The sequence below is a fragment of the Podarcis erhardii genome (assembly GCF_964252035.2).
Source record: "Podarcis erhardii genome assembly, chromosome: 11".
NCBI lineage: Eukaryota > Metazoa > Chordata > Lepidosauria > Squamata > Lacertidae > Podarcis > Podarcis erhardii.
In genome coordinates, this window is record NC_138501.1 from 33,538,202 (window position 1) to 33,555,910 (window position 17,709).

The 17,709-nt window shown below is 41.6% G+C and overlaps 1 protein-coding gene and 1 long non-coding RNA gene across 6 annotated transcripts in view; one reads left to right on the top strand and one right to left on the bottom strand.

The window, feature by feature from the left end:
* The window catches only part of ERBIN (erbb2 interacting protein), an 85,338-nt gene extending 76,070 nt beyond the window's left edge, over positions 1–9,268 (bottom strand). For all 3 annotated transcript variants that reach the window (XM_081880697.1, XM_081880696.1, XM_081880695.1), the window contains exon 1: positions 8,991–9,268. The gene's annotated coding sequence lies outside the window, so the exon portion shown is untranslated. The remainder of the gene's footprint in view (positions 1–8,990) is intronic.
* A 17-nt stretch (positions 9,269–9,285) lies between these two features.
* LOC309352372 overlaps positions 9,286–17,709 on the top strand; it is a 58,236-nt gene continuing 49,812 nt past the window's right edge. For all 3 annotated transcript variants that reach the window (XR_014161257.1, XR_014161258.1, XR_014161259.1), the window contains exons 1-3: positions 9,286–10,466; positions 10,927–10,981; positions 11,606–11,678. This is a non-coding gene — a long non-coding RNA (uncharacterized lncRNA). The remainder of the gene's footprint in view (positions 10,467–10,926; positions 10,982–11,605; positions 11,679–17,709) is intronic.

The following is a 17,709-nucleotide window of genomic DNA, read 5'->3' on the forward strand; positions in this document are numbered from 1 at the left end:
CAGCCTGCCAGCTAGCTTATGCTGTACTTTAAAATTTCACTCCATCCCTTTGTATGGATTCAGATTGATCTTATCCTGAGACACAAGTTAGCCATTGTTTTATCATGCTTGGCCCTCAGCTCCTATATGAACATAACAGTGGGCAGAGCCAATATTAAAGGTAAAGGTAAAGGTACCCCTGCCCGTACGGGCCAGTCTTGCCAGACTCTAGGGTTGTGCGCCCATCTCACTTAAGAGGCCGGGGGCCAGCGCTGTCCGGAGACACTTCCGGGTCACGTGGCCAGCGTGACAAGCTGCATCTGGCGAGCCAGCGCAGCACACGGAACGCCGTTTACCTTCCCGCTAGTAAGCAGTCCCTATTTATCTATTTGCACCCGGGGGTGCTTTCGAACTGCTAGGTTGGCAGGCGCTGGGACCGAACGACGGGAGCGCACCCCGCCGCGGGGATTCGAACCGCCGACCATGTGATCGGCAAGTCCTAGGCGCTGAGGTTTTACCCACAGCGCCACCCGCGTCCCAATATTAGTAGACTATAAATTCTTTTCACAGATCTCGTTTAAAAAATTGTTGACAACAAGGGGACAAGGGAAAACCATTGGCTCTGCAAATCACTTTGCATATGCAGAACTGATTATTTGGCTAAAGTTTTGCATTGCCCTCACAAAAGGTTAAGGCAAGCTGTATGTATATAAGAAAAGTAGTTGCTCAACATACATAAGCTTGTTTCTTTATGGATATCAGGTTATCTAGCATGGCCTTCAGTGGACACTTGCTTCTTAATCTGACACTTACTCCTAGGGGACAATTTTGATTAACGGTGTGTAAAAGGAAAATTCTTTCTGAATTTTTCTATAGTTGCATGAGGATTCATTTATATGAAACACTAGCTATTCTCCATTTTGGGATGGAGGTAGACAGAAATTCAGGGATGGAAACATATTTCCAAGCCTCGGAGAACTAGTCATATACAGCAGTGACAAATTATTTTTATAACTATAGAAAAATATAACTAATGGATCGCCAGAAAGAGTGCCATGTTACGTTTGCATTCTTGTTACAAGCGTCTGGTACCTTCAACTTTTAATGAATTTATAATGGCATAAGCTTTTGTGAGCACAGTTCATTTCATGAGATGTCTGAAGCATTATCCTAAACTGGAAAGAATATACATACAGATTTTTTTGGAGGGAAGGGGTAGAGAGAGAATGAGTAGAGGAAATGAAATGCTAAAAGAACAAAAATTATACTACCTGAAAGGAAAAGATACAGTGTTTCGTTAACTGTACCTTAAGTTTCTCAAACACATGAACTTCAATGGCTCTTTTCAAAGTATGACTAACATTGGCTCTACCCCACAATTTTGCATGCCCATTATAACAGCAGAAATGCATGATAATGTTAAATCTTACCTATCAATTAGTTACACAAATCATTTGACAAAAATATGCTAAACTGCTCTGCTCAAAGAGGAGCCCATGGAGCAGGGTAGTAAGGCAGGTTAACTGTCACAGCAACAAGGATGGCTTCTAATGAACATCTGGCTCCAAAAAGGGTTAGAAATGGGCAGATACCTTTTTTATCTCTGCCTTCAGGTCAGCTTCTCCTATATGCTTTGGGAAAATTTAAGTGTCTCCTAAAAGGCCAACCCTCCTACTCAAAGAAAGGCAATTATCATGCACTGCATGGCCCACTTGCCTAGTGTGCTGCTTATGGCATTAGACTGCTTATGGTATGGATTCTTCAAGCACCATGGACCAATGAGGCTCCTGGCTCTGCTTTTACAGGCTCTGATGTTGTGGAATTTGGATCAGTGGGCTCCTGCCTGCCAGGCTTGGGTACAGTGGTCTCTTAATCACAAACATCAGGCTCATAACCAAGAACCTGGTCCATCTCCTTAGCTGGCAACACTAAAGCCCAAGTATTCTGGTCACTGCTGTCACAAAAAAATGGATTTTTCAGCAGCATGAAATATTACATCTAAAAAACCACACACTGTGAATGTTTCTTAAACTATCTTTTGATTTTCCTTTGAGAAATTCAGAATATATTTTCAGTCTACTTCATGTATTTAATATGTGATCATTACCTCTTCCTACTTTCTACAGCATGAGTAAAGAATAGCACTTGTTTAACCACACTAAGAGCCTATAGTAAAAACCAGAGCACTACAGCTAATTTGTATGTAATATAATCTTGATTAATATGGAGGCCACTGAAGGTTGAGAAATTCCATCTTACCAGCTCCATTTACCCTGACATCCAATATCAAATATACATCACCTGTTCAGGCACTTAAAATTATTAAATGGACTTACAGGTCAACTTTTGAAACTATCTTCCACAAGAGAATCTTTTAGGTTGACTTCCTTCTTAGATCTCTCTAAGCATGACAGCTAGCAAAACATATAAAATTAAAGCCAAGATTCACTTCGTTCCATTAAAAACTTACCACAACAGAAACAGGTCACTTATGGTCCATTATGTTGCCCTTCCTCTCCCTCTGCATAATCTGGAATTAGAGTCTTGTCACTGCACCCTTCATACAGCAGAAGAAATAAATTGCCATTCCAACACTATGGCAGTACATAGTGTATGGCCACACAACTCAGGGTCCCTACATCTTTAAAGATCTAGTTACCCATTGATTTTATTTGTTTGAATCACCTGCAATTCAGCACTTGGTTTGCATACAATTATAATCAGACCTCTTAAGGAACATTATGCATCACTGTCCAGTATAACAAATAATTGCTTTACGTTACCCTCACTTCCATTTGCAACATTTATTACCATACAGGTAAACAGCAAACGTTTATGTACATACCATTATTCATCTTTGTTTTAAGCAAACTCAAAATCATCTGCATTTGATGCTAAACTCTTCATGCAAATCCTGCATCTCATATAAGCTGGTGAAAGTCCTTGAGCAACATACACCGAAAAGGGTGAATTCTTACCATTTGTAATGAAAATGGTAAATATTTCTAGAAAAGACTATATCTCAAAAGTTAGAGAATAGCCACATGCTGCAATCTATCACAATTTTAACTATCACCCCATTAGTTTTATTTTGTCAAGAGTTTTGTATGTTACATGCCTGTTAATATTTTTTTAGAGCTTTGGAGGTAATTGTCAAAAGACAAAGAGATATGCATGTTTGACTTCAGCGGGGGGGGGGGGGGGTGTGGAGGATGCAAACTTAAATTCAACAAGAGTTTCAAAAGTAGAAGCAGGGAACCTGTGGCCCAGCATTTGTTGGCTACAACTCCCATCATTCCAGACCACTGACCATGCTAGCTGGGCTAAAGAAAGATCCAGAAATATCTAGCAATCCTCCAGGTTCTCCAGCCCTGATTAAAGCCATGTTTTATTATTTGTGTAAATAATAATCATGAGCATTTCCTGCAGCTGGATTTCCTCATGAAGTGGAGACATTCTTGGACATTGTCCTGCAGGTCAAGCATTAATTCAGACAGTAATGGAATTCCCCATGTATGTGTTGATATACTTGTGCAATCAACATCCCATGTGAACACATATGAACATTTTTGGCAATTTCACAATAAACCACATTTCAGTTGAGAAAAGATACATATAGTTACTTAATCCTTAACACATCTGATCTTACAGGTTCATCTTCAAATTCAGCAGGACAAAAATCATCCAATTCTTCTTCAGTATTATCTGCATGAGAACAGTACACTTGACAGTGTGCTGCAACTAAAGCTGTTGGGTCAGGTGCAATGCCATGGCATTCTGTAGAGGCCACCTTCCTGGAGGTAAGGGTATATAACTTAGGTGACCCGAAGCCAGGTAAGAGATGTACACAGTTAATATCTAAACACATTGGGCATTATTAGCATGGGACACTCTAGGTGGAGATGTGGCTGACCACACAAAGCACTCTAGGTCTTGTATTTCACAACTGATGGTGCTGGCTTAACATGGCAGGGTTGCATTTGGCCACGATCCACATAAATTATGATTATACACAGAACTATCCAATTGCTGTGGACCTACCATCTCTTGGGATATAGACCTTGCAAAAAATCATATGCAACATTATTAATCAAATCTGGTAAGAATTTTGGTCCTGGATTGTAGGCTAATTCCAAGGCAAATTAAGAAAGAGTCCATAAAAGAATAGACTCAGACTTGGGAGTGCACTAGTTAAGAGACATTTAATGGCACACATTTACAAGGCTATACTTGTAGAATTTTATTCAGCTAAAGATTGTAATATACAGAGAATAGCCACACTTTACTTGATCATTATGTTACAGCGGTATTTTGTGCAGCAAATACATGAAGCATACATGAAAAGCTGCAACTAGACAAAAACAAAGTACTTGGATGGCAGGTCCAGTCAATTTACTAAACCTAGCTCAACATGCAAGTGAACCAAATGTAATTCTGGGTTATCAATGCATATTATTCTACAGATCCCAGCACTGCCTGGGAATACTTTCCACCAATTTCTACATGGTAAGGGTATAATATTCCCCCCAAATTTTGCTTTGTCAATAATCATACTTTTGTAACCTTAGAACTTTGCTATTATAACACAACCCATATACACCTTTCCTTCAAAGGATGCAGCTGAAGCAGAACAGAAGGGCTTGTCTCAACAGGCGTGAATTACCAGGAAAACGTTACACCAGAGTGAGCAATGGTTTCATGGGCCCTTCAGGCACAAGCTGGGGTGCTATTTTTAACTAAGAAAAAATTGAATGGACTGGATCCTACATAATGTCTTCCTCCCATGTTAACAGTGAACTGAGGGCAGGTTATTAATACTACCCCTTCTACCCAAAATGAACAGAAGAAGTGGCCTTACTTTAGCAGCTCACAATCATCTTCTCAAACTTAATGCCTAAGACCTAAGTCAATGGCCAAGCTTTGTACATTCCTGAATTTGGTAACTAAAGATAAGTAGAGACTTGCTTTTGCTCTTAATACTGTAAATTGCCCTGAGGATCAAGTTTAAATATTCAATAAATGAATAGAAGTAGCTTTTTAAAAAGGTAGAAATTAGTTTTTTGGGTTGTTGTTTTTTTAATCTAGCTCTACATCTCCTGTGTAAAGGTAGCTCACCCTCAGCTCACCCAACAGGGTAGTTCAAAAGAAATACCCTTAGAAACCAACCAAAAGAAAGAAACCACAAAGACCAATATTTTTTTTAGAAGCAGCATACCACCACTATTATCTAAAAGCCTTCCTGAAAAGGTTTTGGTATTTGGGAAATTCAGGGACAAGGATTTTCTCTTTTAGTAGGCTATTCAACAACCCCAGATATTGAGTATGCCCTGTTGTTTGCAGAGGTCACCATTCCATACATAATTACAAGATACATAGCAGGATACTCAATATATTTATATTTAAATTGGCTGGGAAACACATATTGTAGGTATGTCAGTAACCATAAATATATTCTTTGTGGGCCCAAAAATTTAAGCAAATGCTTTCTTAACTGTGTAACAAATGCTAACAGGTCAGTTTGCTTCAATATCTCACATGCAGATGAAACCCGAAAGTTATGAAGCCAAGCCTTCAATAGAAGAACTTCATTATGGCCACAGGCCACAGAAGGTCCCTAACCTTAGCATACACAGACCCCAATACACAGAGAGCCAGTGTGGTGTAGTGGTTAAGAGCGGTAGACGTGTAATCTGGGGAACCGGGTTCGCATCTCCGCTCCTCCACATGCAGCTGCTGGGTGACCTTGGGCCAGTCACGCTTCTCTGAAGTCTATCAGCCCCACTCACCTCACAGAGTGTTTGTTGTGGGGGCGGAAGGGAAGGAGAATGTTAGCCGCTTTGAGACTCCTTTGGGTAGTGATAAAGCGGGATATCAAATCCAAATCCAAATTCCTCCCAATCCAGTTTTGCACAAATCCAGTTGTGAGCACCCATTTGTCAATCAGGAAAGTTGACACTGTCAGCTCTAAGGAGGTTACACTAGGTCAGTGTTGATCTGATAAGGCTGCAACTTGTAGGCAGAAACTAGATGTAGCCTCAAACTTTGTATGTAGAATCTATTCATTCACATTTTCTATTCTAACAGGTGATCATCATAGAGAGCTTAGTCGGTAGATAAAAAAACTCTTAATCTCAGCTTTGTGGGTTCAAGTCCCACGTCGGGTGAAAGATTCCTGCATTGCAGGGGGTGGGCTAGATGACCCTTGTTGCCCCTTTCCAACTCTATAATTCCATGATTCAATGTGTGCATGGAAGTCTGATTCCACACGTGGATCAGCTTAGGTAGACATTAATGTGTACTCTATGTGTACTAAAGGCAACGTTACCCCCACTCAATACTGCAACACTGCAAACTCTGGAACGAGCACTTTGGAAAGTGCTACACAATATCCATTCCACACTTGTAAATAATTAATCTCTCAGCGTGGCAGCACCTACGTTCTGGAACTCACTGCCCACTGACCTTCACTGTGTTGTTTTCAATGCCTGCTTCAAAAAAAGCTGTTTAGGCAAGCCTGCCTAAATATGTAAGGTTTACTATGGAGAGAGAGGGGGGGTGTACATTACACACAAACACACACACGTAAATATATATATGGCAGCATGTTTCTATCTTCTGACTTTTACTGATAACTTTATACATCATGTTCTATGTAAATCACTTGGACACTGACAATAAAGTAGTGTACAATTGTGTTGTTTTTTTTTAAAAGTGTTCAATTGTGAAAAATAGCCACTAGCCAGATTAAAACTGAACTAAAGTACACATTTTAAATTTGAGAGCAGATACCTATACAAAAATGTCTTCTGTTAATGACTAAATACTTCATTGCACCTATTAAAGATTCACTACATGCAAATATTGCCATCTGATTACTGCTTTGACAACCTGCTTTAATTGCCTATTCAGCTACACTTTGCTGGCATGCAGAACTCTATAAATTTACTGTTTTTCTTTTGTCTCCAAATGACTTACTGAAGAGTACAGACAGGCATTCATCTGAATTACCAAAGGAGGTAAATCTTACTTGCTATTATTTATTAATTTTAGATAATATAAAAATTAGCACATAACTGTAAGAACACTAAAAAAGAAAACTTTTATACAATATAGATATACAGAACATATATAAACATAGCTCTCTGAAAAAAGTCAAATTAGGAGAAGTTTCCACATAACTAATGAAATGTAATACACACACACCACTAAACAGGCTTTGAACCAATCAGATAAAGGTGAAAATTCAAAGGCCTGTCAGATAATTTACTATCATATAAGCTTGACTTGCCAAGAGCAATAATTCCAACAAATCTTTTCAAATTGTATTACTAAAATTAATGTAATTTATGACACATCACTAGCCTAAGCAGAAGTGTGCTATTTAAATAGGGCCTAATCCAACATGGTGGCTAAACTAATCTAAAGCTGAAATATTATACACCTTTACCTAAGAGTAAGTCTACTTCTGTGTAGACATTTACAGGACTGCACTGTACAGGATTTTAAGTCCAACCAATATCAAGAACAATAAATAGTTTAAAATACAATAGTTTATGCTCTATGGCTACATGTTAGATATACAATATCTTATAGTTATATGTATCATGGAATGATACCTTCTATCCCTCTTTAGACTATGTTTTGTGGGAAATGTAACACTGCTTTGGAAGTGCTAATTCACTGTAAAATGATTACTCTGTTTAGGCTTTTCTGCCACGCATAAGCCATATAAGGAAGTTGAAGTTCACTGCCATCTTTCTGTCCAATCCTTTGAAATGGCCAAGAGTAACCTTTACTGGTGTCTTTAAAGATCATGTGTATAGTTTGAAAGTTTCCTAATCTTGATGATTGACGCCAAGAGAAATTTGCTTTTACTCCCATCAAGACAGACCAGCAAAACATAGCATGGACATTGATTTAAACCATCCACAGTACAAAAATAATGCCTCAGTTTTAGCCATCTGACTAATGCACAATTTAGAAAACATGTTCATAGCAGATTTGTACAAAAACAAATGGCAAGTTGCTTGTGAAGTCATCAAAATTATATAATTCAACAGGTGATACAACACATTTTGCTTTCCTTATAATGAGAATTGCTTAATCTTAACAATTTTTCAGAAACCTCACTATTCCCATACCTTTTCCCAAAACACCAAGACCAAACTACATTGTTAAAAAAAATCAAATGAAACAATTGAATTCCACTATTAGGGGGAAAATAAATTTATCCATAAACCACATATGCAAGTAGACGTTTGCAAATAAAGTTTAAACCCCCTCAGGAGATAGCCATTGACTAAAGGTGCTGAAGCTGTTTTATGACAATATGACAAATATCTCTACTACTCAAACGTTTTTGAACTACACAGGTTATGAAAGAAGAAACACTTGTTAAGTCTCACAAGACATCAGGCCTGTCTGAACCGTGTCCTTACTCGACAGCTAAGGAATGCCTTCTAAAAGAAAAACATCGGCCACTAAGAAAAGAAAAAGTCTTCAAACTTTAATGGTACATGGGAAAAAGAATATTTGCCGTTTATCCAGACGGAATGCTTGCAGAGAAAGAAAGTTATCGGTCCAGCAAGTCGCTTCTACAGATGACATGTTTTAAGATCACGAATGCATAATCAGGCAGTTTCACTTCAATACCTTCTACTACGGAACAAAGAAACTTCTGTCTGAGAAGCTTTACACACACAAAATCAGCTCTCCTACATTTCTCCTCTGCAACAAAATTTCAAAGTACCGGTAACAATTAGACTTTCTCTCTCTCTCTCTCTCTCTCTCTCTCTCACACACACACACACACACACACACACGGGGGGGGGGGAACCAGCTTCAAAATCCAGAAAGACATTTAAAAAGCTAACGAAAGTAAGAACAGGAGGCAGACCACCATCTCAAAATGAAGTACAATTGCGTCCCCTTTCTCCAACACATAAAAAGGGTTTCATTCTTAATGTTCCCGCACACGCACACTTCCAAAATTATTTCTTTAGAAAACCAACCTCACAAGTCGGGCGTGCAGATCTCCATTTGCACCAGCTTCCTTCACTACCCAATGGATGCTTTAAATCCAAATCAAGTTTTCTCAGCAGTCCAGAAAAGAAAAAAAAAACGGGGGGTGGGGTGGAGGATGCAACAGCTTTCGTCGACGTTGTTGGTTTTTTCCCCCTTTTCTTTTCCGGGATTGGGGAGATTTAGCAATGCCAAGCTTGCGGCCCGGCCGGCCGAGGTGAGTTATTTCCCCGCTTCCCTCCCCCGGCCTCCTTCTTCACTTTTCTTCGCAGTTTTCTTTTCCGGGATTGGGGAGATTTAGCAATGCCAAGCTTGCGGCCCGGCCGGCCGAGGTGAGTTATTTCCCCGCTTCCCTCCCCCGGCCTCCTTCTTCACTTTTCTTCGCAGTTGAGCGAGGGGAGGTCTCTGCGTCGCCGCCTCAGCTTCTGCCCTCTTCCGCCGTGACAAATGCGCGGTTTCAGGTGCCTCGAACGCCGCCCAGTCCCGGCAGAAGAAGACTCACTTCCCGCCCCTTACTGAGGCGGCGGCGGCGGCGGCGGCTGTGTGGGGCGAGGGGACGGGGCGACCGCGGGGGCCGCAAAGCCTGCGCCGGAGCCTGGCCCAGCTCTCCTTTCCAAAGAGGCTCCCGAGCTACGGACCCGCCTCCGTCGCCGACCCCCCCCCCTCCACCCTCCGGCTTCTTCTCCTTTCTCTGCGTCCCCTCGCTGGCTAGGCCGGGCCCAGGATGCTGTAGCGCCTGCCGCAACCCACCGCCAGGGGCATGTGGTGGGAGGGGAGGCGGGGAGGCGAAGCGCAACAAGCCCCCTTCTTCTTCCTCTTCCTCCTGCTCTTCTTCCACTGCGCAGCCTTCTTATCTTCTATTCGTTCGCTTTTCCTTCCTGCCTTCCTCCCTCGCTCCGCTCGCCTTCCCCGCCTCACACACACACACACACACACACAGACACACGGCTCCTCCTCTCCACACTTCCCCCTTCCTCTCCCTCCTTCCCGCCCCTCTCGCTTGGCAGGCTCGCTCCTCTGGGCGCCGGCCGGGGACTCGCTGAGGTGTCTCCTTCAGGCTCCCCAGAGATAAGGGCGGCGGCAGGCAGGCCGGCCGGCCGCGGGGAGCGAGGGAGGGACGGAGAGCGGGCGGCAGTTCTATTATTACTACTACTACTACTACTACTAAGCACCGCCGCCCAGGCCAGGGGGAGACACTGCAGCGCCGCCCAGACAGCCAAGCGTGACTGACTAGCGTGCGCGCGCACACACACTCGGTCTCGGTCTCTCTCTCTTTCGGCCCCAACCGCGCAGCTGCACTAGTTTCCCCTTCAGACTTTTTAGCCTTAGAGCCAGACAACAAGTCTGGAAACTGACGAAGCGAGCAGCAGCAGCAGCGCGACTTAGCCAATCCGGAGAGAGGAGCCTCTAGCAACAGCCAATGACCCTGCTCTGAAGGGCGGCTGTGATAGGGGAAGGAAGAGCAGGTTAGGGTGTGTGTGAAAATTTTTTTTTTTAAAAAAGTGAGATGCACACAGAGAGAGATTAAGCCATCTGGGGAGAGGAGGGGGAGCGGTGTTTAGGAACACTTTTAGGCGCTCTTAGGTTTGGGGAGAGAAAGGATGTGGCGGGGCTGGGGAACGGGAAGGGAAGGAGGGTAAGAACTGAGAGAGAGAGAGAGAGAGAGCGGGTGTTTGCTTTTAAGGCAACTAAGGGAAAGGCGAGGGGAGGAGAAGGTGGAGGAGGAAGAAAAGCAGGAGGAATACGAGGAAGGGCAACCCAGCAGCGAGAGCAGCTTAGACAAGACTTGACCTAGATTGGCGTGAAACTAACTTGGCATCTTCCAACCTTCTCATAGTTGTGTATGTAAACAAAGCAAACACAGTTTTAAAGAGTGCTAGCTAAACTTTCCTGCTCACAATCAATACCTTTTCTTATTTCTTTTAGGCTGCAATCCTAAGCATGTCCATTCAGAATAAGTTCTATTGAATCTATAAGACGGGTGAGGGGTTCGAACTGAAGCCTAACTTGGGTTTCTATAGTAAAGGTGGCTCAGTTCTCAAAAAGGCTTGAAATGATTCTGAAATGAAGGTGTACAACTGCCTGACCACATGACTTTTCATAGGTGAAAAGCCCATGAAAATCCCATCACAGGTTCACCCACTGTGTGAAGGACTTCCATGGCAACGTTGCTAGCCTTGTTCCTGACCACCACTGATGCCCTAAACAGCTACCAGCTGCTAGCTGCTCACCATAAGTATGGGCCTACAAACATAAAGATGTATCTATGCAGGGTTTGTGCAAGTGTCAAGGAATCCTGGGCAGATTAGAATTGACCCTTGCATGGACGTCTACTACACACATGTATCTGTACATGTGAAGGGACTAAAGTTAACCCCCATACTAGGAATAGCCAGATCTGTTTGATTTTTCTTCTATATTCTCAAAACTTGTATGACTGGCTGTCCTGCTCTTTGTTCTCCCGATTTTCTACTTGACTGTTTCCAGTCTGGTTTTTGCCCTTTCTGCTACATGGAAATGTCTCAAAATTAGATTAATAATTATCTTCTGTTGGTATCAATAAACCTTCTCAGTCTTCATTCTTGACTTGTCAACTCTCTTTCAGTGATGAATGAAAGCATATTGGACCCTTTCTAATGCTGAAGGTGCCGTATCCGCAGTTGCTAGTGGCGCAGCCGGTGGGTATATCGCACTCTGTTTTATGTATTCTGTGAACATTGGGGCAATGTCATAAGAAGATTTCTGTTAGATCAAAGACCCATCTAGTCCATCCTGTTTTGCATAGAGCTCAACCAGATGCCTGTGAGATGAGCTCTCTATTGAGGAAAACAACCATCAATCAGCTGAATATGGTATATGTGACTACATGGGATTGAATAGGTTTACAAAATGATAGGCACTTTGAAGCCTGTCAGGGCTGAGTGTTGCTTGGTGAGGTCATTAATTGGTGTACCACTCCCTCTGCTTGGGTATCAATGTTCATACTGCACTGTCTCCAGTGTATGTCTCTTCTGAGGCCTTTATGTAGCCTGAGGTAAAACCTGGGATCTCTTTTTTTGCTAAGCCTGCTGGAGTTCTTGATGCATATGACGTAGAGGGCATGTCATGAACTCACCCATGAAGGAAAGTCTCCTGTCTATGATGGTCATAGTCTTGGGATTTAAGTCCCACTGATTCTCTCATTCCATCCACATTTATTGTTGCCGCTCTGATACTTGGAAGGTAAGCTTTACTTTGGCAGGGAATATTACCAAACCAACATTTCCTGTTTCTTAGTACCTTGCTCCTTCCCGTTGGGCAAGCAGGCAGGTCATGCTGATCCTTTATTTGTTACTATCCTCTCTTCCTTGTGCATGTGGCTCCCACCCTTGTCCCTTTCAAAAAAGTTGTTCCCCTCCAATAGACACAAACATGTAGCATTATGAACATGGTTTCTGAGGGTGGGACAACCCAGTCATATGAGTAATAATAATAATAATAATAATGTTCTTCAGCAAAATTCAAACCTTTTTTCTGTGTAGCTCTGGGTTCCACATGCACTAGGCTACAGATATGACTGTGTGTTGTACTTGGAATGACATTCCGTTCATTCCCTGCCTCATCCTTGCTTCTCCACTAGCAAAAATATTGTTTGCAGGCTACAGCACTTTCCTGTTATTATGCTGCTTGGTCTGTTTGGGTTGTCAGCTTCTTAGGCTTAGAGTCTGGCACAATACAGTGGTACCTTGGTTCTCGAACTTATTCTGTTCCAGCAGTCCATTTGACTTCTGAAACCATTCAATAACCAAAGTACGGCTTCCTGCACTCAAGTGGAAGCCCCATTGGACATTCGGCTTCCGAAAAATGTTTGCAAACCAGAACACTTACTTCTGGGTTTGTGGCATTCAGGAGCCTATTTGTTCAGGAGCCAAGCAGTTTGAGTACCAAGGTACCACTGTATCGTGATGTTTGGGCACCAGCAGAGTTGCCAGGGACACCATGATACTATTGGCTGGTGTTGCTACATCATTTCTATTTCAATAGTGATAACATATTTTTTATACTTTGATGTTGGGAGTACATGGGAGTGTAACTCCCTTACACTCCCTTACATTGGCATAAGCCTGGCACAGTGGCTGCTGACAACGGTTAACATGTAGGATCAGAGAACTGAAAAGTTGCTCCCTTTTCATAGTTGCTCAGAAAAAGTCTGCTAAAGTCTTTCTAAACTTTAAGGCACATTCCCTCTTACTGCCACAGTTCTATTGCATCATCACCACAAATGAGTCCTATATTAGCTTTTGGATTAATTCTGCTCTAATGAAATCTAGGTTTACATACATGACACTTCCTCTTTCATTACCCACAAAAACTATGCATTGCCTTTCCTGGTCAGAACCCAGAAAGGGCATAGCCCTATAAAAATGTGGCTATGCTGGAATTCCATCTCTCTTAAAGCAATTCTATGTAGCATCATCACAGTTGTGTAAAAGACAGCAAAAAACGAAAACAAAATACCTTGCCTTTCCCAGTCTTTATAAAGAGGAAGACTCTTTATAATATAAACCACTTTGAACTATTAAATTTCATTTTCTAAACAATCTGCCATTAACTTATCATAATTGTTTCTTTCAAAATTCTCCAAAGAATTGCAACATCAGCAGTACAAAGTGGAAAGTCTAATAGAAACCAGTTTTGATCAACAGAGGTGTGATTCAGAACTATAACTTTCATGGTCACATTGAACTTCAACGGAAGTTGAGCATACACGTAACTTAAAATGACAACCAGTTCAAAATAACAGGTGTGGTCATCAAGTGCTGAGGGAGGGAGGGGGAAGTACTAGGAAGGAAACTCATTCTCTGCTCTACTCAGGCTGCGATCTTTTGCACGCTTGCTAGCAAACGTGCCTTACTGAACACAGTGGAACTTGCTTCTGAGCAAACATGCCTATGATCTGTTTGATTTTTTAATCTCTGGCTCATCTTATAAAATAATTCAAGGTGGCTAACATATAATTAAAATCAGCAACACAACAATTAATCAACCAGTACAAAATGTTTAAGTAAAAACAGGAGAAATGAAGAGAAAGCAGCAGAAAACAAAAATAATTGACACCCATACAGAAAGGGACAACAAACCCAGAATAAAAAATCAAGACTCAGTTCAGCTCAAAGCCTATTCAGATTAACTCAGATTTAGCCTGGTGTCCCCATACAAAGCCAGTTCAGATGTAACAATCTTGGCTTAACAAAATCATGGCTTATTATGATTAAGACTGACCATTGTGCGCTTTATACACTGCCACTTTGTTTTGCATGCCAGATTTAGGATTTGCTTGTTTAAACCATAGTTCCCCATTACATTCAAACTCAGAAATGATGGTTTAATCTTGGCATGCTAGCCTATGAAACCAAGTGTAAGGCCTATTGAATATTGCATAGGATTGGGCTGCAACAAATCTAATTACAGTGGTACCTCGGGTTACAAATGCTTCAGGTTACAGACTCCACTAACCCAGAAATGGTACCTCAGGTTAAGAACTTTGCTTCAGGATGAGAACAGAAATCATGTGGCGGCAGCAGGAGGCCCCATTAGCTAAAGTGGTGCTTCAGGTTAAGAACAGTTTCAGGTTAAGAACAGACCTCCGGAACAAATTTAGTTCTTAACCAGAGGTACCACTGTATTAGGAAAGCAAGGAAGCAGAAGATGGTAGGCATAAGGCAAGACAGATAAAATAAAGTATTTTACTTAGAGTATAGATCCTTTGAAACTAACATGAGTCGGTTAGGTTCTTGGATTTTGATAGGTCTCCTCTGAGTAAAATTTAGTTGAATGCCACCCTATATATCTAAAGCTGAAAAAGACAGCAGAATGTAGTATATACAGTTCAGGAAGCTAGAACTGCAGATTATGATAATGGGTGAATAGATTTACGAAGGATGTTTGCTGCCATATTAAAAACATTTCTGAAGGATGCAGTTAACCAAAAAGAAGAAAATTAATTTAGTTATTAAAGTAAATCGAAAGGAAGAAAATTGCTTATGCTTGTGGATGACTTAGCTGGAATGACACAAAGAGAAGAGAAGAGAAGCTGCAGAGCATGGTAAATACAATTAATTCTGTTTTTTAGAGTTATGACCTAATATACATATCAGAATGTATTTGTAAAAAATATGTAACGTCTTGTTTAAACTGAGATAGACAGAGAATGATCAGAGTGAGCACAATCTAAATTTTGGGAAGCAAAACAATATATGATGGGCGATCCAGAACAAAAAATTAAAAGCAGAATAGGGTTAGCAGACTGGTTATTTTCTTAAGAAATAGTATGTGCTAGACAGGAAAAATAATATTAGCATTGAAAAATAAAGTAATAAAGTTTTTGTATTCAACCTGACAATGACTAGAAAGTTGTAGCTTCTGCAATCTATAAACTGTTGCAACTGGAAACTTTGGAAGCAATTACACAAGAGTTGGAAGCAGCTTGGAAAAACAATCTCTGAATAAACATAGAAGAAAAAGTGTTCTTTTGGTGGCACTGGACTGGATGAATTCACATCATATTAATTATGCCGTATTCCCACTATTTTAGAGAGGCTGTGGTGAACTCAGGTCTTTCATTCACATGTGGCGGGCGCAAATTCCTGTGCAATGGTTTTAGAATCTGGAATTTGTCAGAATTTCCAAAATAATGGGCCAGCACATTTATGTAGTGGCATTTCCCTTATTGATAATTGGGAAACATGTTTATAAGGAACAAGTAACATTCATGTTAACAGCTATTTGCATGGAAATTGTGAGTCATTGGAAGTACAGTGGTACCTCGGATTACATACGCTTCAGGTTACATACACTTCAGGTTACAGACTCCGCTAACCCAGAAATAGTGCTTCAGGTTAAGAACTTTGCTTCAGGATGAGAACAGAAATCGTGCTCCGCCGGTGCGGCAGCAGCAGGAGGCCCCATTAGCTAAAGTGGTGCTTCAGGTTAAGAACAGTCTCAGGTTAAGAGCGGACCTCCGGAATGAATTAAGTACTTAACCTGAGGTACCACTGTATAACTCAAGGTTCATGGTGACGGGGTTGGTGGAGAGTATCTGGAATATCTCTCTAATTACCATGTGGTGGATTTTATTTTATTTTTTAGAGGAGAGTGGCAGTTAGAGGGGAGCGGGTGTGAGAGAACTGAAGTTTTTGTGTATGAATGAAAGAATGAGAGTGTTTGTGAATGGAAGATTGATTAACTAGGAGTGTGTGTGTGAGAGAGAGAGAGAGAGAGAGGGAGGGAGGGAGGGAGGGAGGGAGGGAAAATGGAGGGATGGAGTGACAGAGACCAAGACAGTGGGGTGGTTCTCGGCCCATCTTCCTCCAGTGTATAGTCCCCACCAGATTAAAATTTGAAGGGAAGAGGAGTCCCAGCCACGGGTTAGGTGGTCATATGAACTAGGTCATTGACTGCTGCTGTATGAGTGTAGAGTGAAGCAGATACCAGAACAAGCCAACAACAACAACAACAACAACAATTTATTTATACCCCGCCCATCTGGCTGAGTTTCCCCAGCCACTCTGGGCGGCTCCCAATCAAGTGTTAAAAACAGTACAGCGTTAAATATTAAAAACTTCCCTGAACAGGGCTGCCTTCAGATGTCTTTTAAAGATAGGATAGCTGCTGGAGAGCCAGTGTGGTGTAGTGGTTAAGAGCGATAGACCCCTAATCTGGGGAACAGGGTTTGCGTCTCTGCTCCTCCACATGCAGCTGCTGGGTGACCTTGGGCTAGTCACACTTCTCTGAAGTCTCTCAGCCCCACTCACCTCACAGAGTGTTTGTTGTGGGGGAGGAAGGGAAAGGAGAATGTTAGCCGCTTTGAGACTCCTTCGGGTAGTGATAAAGCGGGATATCAAATCCAAACTCTTCTTCTTCTGCTGCTTATTTCCTTCACATTTGAAGGGAGGGTGTTCCACAGGGTGGGCGCCACTACCGAGAAGGCCCTCTGTCTGGTTCCCTGTAACCTCACTTCTCGCAATGAGGGAACCGCCAGAAGGCCCTCGGCGCTGGATCTCAGTGTCCGGGCTGAACGATGGGGGTGGAGACGCTATGTTAGAGCTGAGACCCAGTGTTCTGTGCAACTAATAATAGGCTTGGGGTGGGGGAATACTATACACTTTGCAGAGCAATTATTTTTCTTTTTATATGTGTATAAAACACTTCATTAAAAACACGGTGGGCTTTGTGCCACAATGATATTGAAGCATTTAACAGCTTTCAATAGATAGATTGAAAAAGAAAGGCGCACTGAAAGGCATTCTGAGAGAAGTCTATTTGCTTAGACATTTTTACCAAGCTACTTCCACAATAATCTGAATAGTGAATTTGTGAAGTCTTGTGTTCATTCTTATGAAGGTGCCCTTTGAATTCCAATTAATCCTGACAATACACAGAAGAAAAATGATCACCCAGGGAAGTCTTTGAAGGATTTAGGATTTTACACCCCAAACCTTCTGTTCCATATTAGTAATTCATTTACGCTGTTACAACATGGATTGGGAATGTGACATGTGGCTGATTAAATATCTCATGAAATAAAAAAAACCCCAAACCCCACAATAACATGCATATATTAAATCATGGTTTATTAATTGTACTGCCTGGTTTTGCAAAAATTGATGATACAAAATGATACAAAAATTGATAAATTTATTCCCAAGAAGTATATTCAAGAGTAGAGTC